A 6,942-nucleotide genomic window follows, 5' to 3' on the forward strand; every position below is an offset into this window, starting at 1 on the left:
CGACATGTGGATAGATGAAACCAATGCATTGATATCTTTATAGTTCCTCGGTGAAGTCCTAATGTCAGCGAAGTTATCCAAAACTTGTAATATTGGTAACCACCTTGACATGGAACACATAGGTATCCTAATCTTGAGCACGAGAAGTTATTTTTTGAGCTAATAAGATATCCAGCCATGCATCTAAGAGTAACCATGCATTGGTGGTGTATCGCTAACAATAATTTTAATATTAATAACATACTCAAATAGAAAATCGTTAGGTGCCTAACAAGTTATTTCGGGAGCTGATAATATATCCAAGCATGTGTCTCAAACTATTCGTTGGTGGTGTATCGCTAACCATGATTTCAATATTAACATCGTAGTAAAATCCTCATGATATCTAAACCCAATGCATTGATATCTTATAGTTGCCCAGTGAAGTACTTCTAATATTGGCGACGTTATCCTAAAGTTATTGGTAACCACCTCGGCGTTGAACACATAGGTAACTGCGAGGTAGATAAACTCTAAGGCATCGATATCACGATGTATTCTGGTGAGGTCCTTCAAAACATATACAAACATCACCATAAATATCTTATTATGGTTGTGTATATTGTAAGGCTGCCTAGTTAGGCCCTTTGATCGTGGGATATCGAATCCTAAATCTTCAACATGTGTGAAAAAAATGATCCTATCATTGTATCATAGGTAACCATGCAAGGTTCACTTCAACATGTGGATAGATGAACCCAATGCAATGATATCTTATAGTTCCTCGGTGAAGTCCTTCTAATATCGGCGAAGTTATCCTGAAGTTGTAATGCAAGGTTCACCTCGACATGGAACACATAGGTACCATAATCTTGAGCTGGTGAAGTTATTTTTTGAGCTAATAAGATATCCAGCCATGCATCTTAGAGTAACCACGCATCGGTGGTGTATCGCTAACGACGATTTCAATATTAATATCATATCTAAAAAGAAAATCGTTTGGTGCCTAAGAAGTTATTTTGCGAGCTGATAAGATATCCAAGCATGTGTCTTAAAATATCCGTTGGTGGTGTATCGCTAACCATGATTTCAATATTAATATCGTACTAAAATCGTCATGATAGATGAACCCAATGCATATATATCTTATAGTTTCCCAGTGAAGTACTTCTAATATTGGCGAAGGTATCCTGAAATTGTAATGTTGGTAACCACCCCGGCGTGGAACACATAGGTAACTGCGAGGTAGATAAAATCTAAGGCATCAATATCACGGTGTAGTATGGTGAGGTCATTCAAAACATATACAAACATCACCATAGATATCTTAATATGGTTGTGTATATCGTAAGGCTACCGGGTTAGGCCCTTTAATCTTGGGCGATGGGATCCTAAAGCTTCGACATGTGTGAAAAAAGGATCCTACCATTGTATCATAGGTAACCGTGCAAGGTTCATTTGATATGTGGATAGATGAACCCAATGCATTGATATCTTTATAGTTCCTCGGTGAAGTCCTAATGTCAACGAAGTTATCCAAAAGTTGTAATATTGGTAACCACCTTAACATGGAACACGTAGGTAACCTAATCTTGAGCACGAGAGGTTATTTTTTGAGCTAATAAGATATCCAGCCATGCATCTCAGAGTAACCACGCATTGGTGGTGTATCGCTAACGATGATTTTTTTTTGAGAAGTAGACCGCGTTCATTATCTTAAGACAACAGAGCAAATACAACACACGCGGACACACCCAGAAGAAACGAGAAAGGACACGCGTCCAGGAACACATGCGAAAAGACCCCCAACAACAAGAAAATACAAAAAAGCCCCTTCGAGTCCCCGCAAGCACCATCTTCTCCGCCCATCGCCGGATCCGAACCAGCACCATCGCCGTCTGGCTTTACGAGTCGAAGGAGAAGCTCCCCGCACGCGGAGGAGCCATTGACGTTGGGGCGCGTCGACCGGGGATCAACCCCATGCTGCAAATCGGACCCCAGCTCCACCGTTTCACACCGACCAAGTCGGGGGAAACCGGCAGACCTGCCGCCGTCGGACCTCCATCCTGCTCCCGAGCCGCCATCCTCTCCCGGCTGCCGAGACCACCACCAAGGGCAATGTCTAGCAGCCAGCAACTTCGCTCATGTACACCTTCTTCGAGCTTCCCGGCGGCGTTGGAGGAGACGCCGACGTAGCGCGGTTGAAGCTAAAGAACAAAATCCCCCGACGAGTTTTCGGCCGACGCCTCGAAGAACTCGCCTGGGAACCCTACATCCTCCGTCCTGGACGAGCGGCGGAGACACAAGTCCGTGGCACCTCGGCGCCGCCGTGAAGCGCCGTCGAGGCGGTGGCCCGGAATACTTTATTTGCGGTGGCGGCGTCGACACCGACCGAGCGCTGGCACCCAAACAAACTACCCTACACCTATCTACACGCCGGGCCAAGGGAGCTGGAGTTCCCCCACCCTCCCCCCGCCGCCGGAGCGATGAGAGAAGAGAGAGGGAGCCAACGCCCTCGCTGGCGGCGGTGGACGGAGGGAAACGGGGCTCCTCTCTTTTCACCTCTCTCTACAGTAGCTAGAGATAAGGGATAGGAGGATAAGGTCGTCGACTGGGGCTATCGCCAGCAAGCGACTACGATGATTTTAATATTAATAACATATTCAAATAACAAATCATTCGGTGCCTAAGAAGTTATTTTGGGATCTGATAATATATCCAAGCATGTGTCTCAAACTATCTGTTAATTGGTGGTGTATCTCTAACCACGATTTCAATATTAACATCGTAGTAAAATCCTCATGATATCTGAAGCCAATGCATTGATATCTTATAGTTGCCCGGTGAAGTACTTCTAATATTGGCGAAGTTATCCTAAAGTTATTGATAACCACTTCGGCGTCGAACACATAGGTAACTGCGAGGTAGATAAACTCTAAGGCATCGATATCGCGATGTATTCTGGTGAGGTCTTTCAAAACATATACAAACATCACCATAAATATCTTATTATGGTTGTGTATATTGTAAGGCTGCCTAGTTAGGCCCTTTGTTCGTGGGAGATAGAATCCTAAATCTTCGACATGTGTGAAAAAATGATCCTATCATTGTATCATAGGTAACCATGCAAGGTTCACTTCGACATGTGGATAGATGAACCCAATGCAATGATATCTTATAGTTCCTCAGTGAAGTCCTTCTAATATCGGCAAAGTTATCCTGAAGTTGTAATGCAAGGTTCACCTCGACATGGAACACATAGGTACCCTAATCTTGAGCCGGTGAAATTATTTTTCGAGCTAATAAGATATCCAGCCATGCATCTTACAGTAACCACGCATCGGTGGTGTATCGCTAACGATGATTTCAATATTAATATCATATCCAAATAGCAAATCGTTTGGTGCCTAGAAGTTATTTTGCGAGCTGATAAGATATCCAAGCATGTGTCTTAAACTATCCGTTGGTGGTGTATCGCTAACTATGATTTCAATATTAAAATCGTACTGAAATCCTCGTGATAGATGAACCCAATGCATTGATATCTTATAGTTTCTCCGTGAAGTACTTCTAATATTAGCGAAGGTATCCTAAAGTTGTAATGTTAGTAACCACCCCGGCATGGAACACATAGGTAACTGCGAGGTAGATAAAATCTAAGGCATCGATATCACGGTGTAGTCTGGTGAGGTCATTCAAAACATATACAAACATCATCATAGATATCTTACTATGGTTTTGTATATCGTAAGGCTGCCGAGATAGGCCCTTTAATCTTGGGCGATGGGATCCTAAAGCTTCGACATGTGTGAAAAAAGGATCCTACCATTGTATCATAGGTAACCGTGCAAGGTTCATTTCAACATGTGGATAGATGAACCCAATGCATTGATATCTTTACAGTTCCTAAGTGAAGTCCTAATGTCAGTGAAGTTATCCAAAAGTTGTAATATTGGTAACCACCTTGACATGGAACACATAGGTATCCTAATCTTGAGCACGAGAAGTTATTTTTTGAGCTAATAAGATATCCAGCCATGCATCTCAGAGTAACCATGCATTGGTGGTGTATCGCTAACAATGATTTTAATATTGATAACATATTCAAATAGAAAATTGTTAGGTGCCTAAGAAGTTATTTTGGGAGCTGATAATATATCCAAGCATGTGTCTCAAACTATCCGTTGGTGGTGTATCACTAACCACGATTTCAATATTAACATCGTAGTAAAATCCTCATGATATCTAAACCCAATGCATTGATATCTTATAGTTGCCCAGTGAAGTACTTCTAATATTGGCGAAGTTATCCTAAAGTTATTGGTAACCACCTCGGCATCGAACACATAGGTAACTGCGAGGTAGATAAACTCTAAGGCATCGATATCGCGATGCATTCTGGCGAGGTCCTTCAAAACATATACAAACATCACCATAAATATCTTATTATGGTTATGTATATTGCAAGGCTCCCTAGTTAGACCCTTTGATCGTGGGAGATCGAATCCTAAATCTTCGACATGTGTGAAAAAGGATCCTACCATTGTATCATAGGTAACCGTGCAAGGTTCATTTGATATGTGGATAGATGAACCCAATGCATTGATATCTTATAGTTCCACGGTGAAGTCCTTCTAATGTCGGCGAAGTTATCCAAAAGTTTTAATATAGGTAACTACCTTGACATGGAACGCATTGGTACCCTAATCTTGAGTCGGAGAAGTTATTGAGTAACCACGCATCGGTGGTGTATCACGGTCGATAGATTTCGACATGTGGATAGATGAACCAAATGCATTGATATCTTATAGTTCATCGGTGAAGTCCTTCTAATGTCGGCGAAGTTATCCAGAAAGTTGTAATATAGGTAACCATCTCGACATGGAACGCATAGGTACCCTAATCTTGAGCACGAGAAGTTATTGAGTAACCATGCGTCCGTGTTGTATCTCTAACGGTGATTTCAATATTAATATCATAATCAAATAGAAAATCATTTGGTGCCTAAGGTTCACCACTACAACAAATGCAATGGAAAGAACACCACTAAGATGCTCATATCTTTCACTCTGAAATTCCAACAAAGCTACTAAAGCTATTGGGGAATAAGAGAGGAAGAACAAATAGAAGGAGGAACACCAAATTTTTCCAAGATCTAGATCTAGTGGATTCCCCTCACCAAGAGAGGGATTTGATTGGTCAAGATGTAGATCTAAATCTCCTCTCTTATTTCCCTCAAATGGGTGCAAGAATCATGAAGGGATTGAGAGATAGGAAAGCTGCTCAAAGTCAACAATGAAGTTGAGAGAGTGGGAGAAGCAACTTGCACAAGGGGTGAAGAAGGGGACCTTTTATACCCCCCAAAACGGAATCTAACCGTTGGAATCGGAAGCAAAAACAACCCGCAGCCGGAATTTCCGGCTATGGTTGGACGACTCTAGCCAGCCGGACTCGTCCGACTAAGGTCAGACCAATCCGGACACTAAAAACGCGCTCCCTTGAATTTCCCCGGACCAATGGGTCGGACTGGTCCTGCTGGCCGGACCTTCCGGGCCTGGACAAACCACTTCGATGGCAGCGCAGGAACAAACCCAAAAAGGGCATAACTTGAGCATCCAAACTCTGATTTTGATGATCTTGGTCTCGTTTCGAAGCTAGCAACAAGATCGTGCAGAGAAAAACCATATTCCAAAAAGGGAGGGTAAAAATTAATGAAAAAAGGTTTTAACCTATCTAAAAAAGGAAAAGTGGTACAACCTAGCTCCAACATAAAAAATACAACAACTTGAGTTAGGAAATTCCAATTTGGTTGAAACCAATTTTGTTGGAAAGAGGATGACAATAGCTACCCCAAAAAGAGGGAAAATTTTAAGAACAAGTGGGTAGATTTTTCCACGAATTTAGAGGTGAAACCTCTCAATACGAACAACCGGGAAAAACTCTGATATGAAAAATGCAACAAGTATTTCATGTGGAATCCCTTTTCGATGAACTAGATCTTGTCATGAGACTAAGTAGAAGATATAGAACATCATATGGATAAGATCTAAATAACAACCAAGAAAGATGATGCAAGGATGTAAAGGTTTGAGCTCTCTCCGAACGATACGATCGAGTTACTGATTCGAGAGCCTCTTGATAGTACCGTAACTAACCTATAAAACATCATCCTAACTAAACCACGAGACCGGTAAGAAAGAAACCCTATCAAGAGCAAACCTTAACCTTCCGCATTCCACTTGAGCTCGATGATGATGTTGATCGCAACAAGATGGAAGACCTTTCTTGCTTATGCTTGCAATATGAAATATTGCGGATTGCTCCCCCATACTCCACTATGTGAGAGCTTCTTCTTCGGCACATATTTACATATGGATGGAAAGCTTCAAGCTCATGATCTCTTCGAGATGGCTCATCTTGAACATGCACACCATTTTTTTCTTCCTTATGTTTATGTCTTGAGGATTGTAACACCCCAAAATTTCCAAACAAAGAAAAAAATCAATTTCCATTTATCAAAATTTTTGAGACAACAAAAAACTTGGATTGATTTAAATTTTGTGCATGGTGTTCATACATGAATGTGTGATATTGCTATGATGGGTGTTTGAAGTGTTTGAAAATGTTTCTAAACCACCACCATGCTTTTTGGATCAAAGAGAAACTAAGCAAAAGAAAATAAAATCAAGAGGGGTGCATATATGAGCAAATGGCCACATTTGCAAATATGAGCATATGCCCTACTTGCTTTGTTTGGATTGTTGGAAAACAATACTAAACTCAACATAATACATCTAAACCCAAAACAATAACATTTGGGTCAAAGAAAAACAAAACAAATGAAAAGAAAAATAAAAACCAAGTCACATGTGATAATGGTCATTTCTGCAAAAGTGATCATGATGCCCACTTTGAGCATCAATATTAATTCTTTTCTAAACTAAGCTTTGTGATCTTTTTGCA

Source organism: Lolium perenne, chromosome 3 (assembly GCF_019359855.2).
Source record: "Lolium perenne isolate Kyuss_39 chromosome 3, Kyuss_2.0, whole genome shotgun sequence".
Lineage (NCBI taxonomy): Eukaryota > Viridiplantae > Streptophyta > Magnoliopsida > Poales > Poaceae > Lolium > Lolium perenne.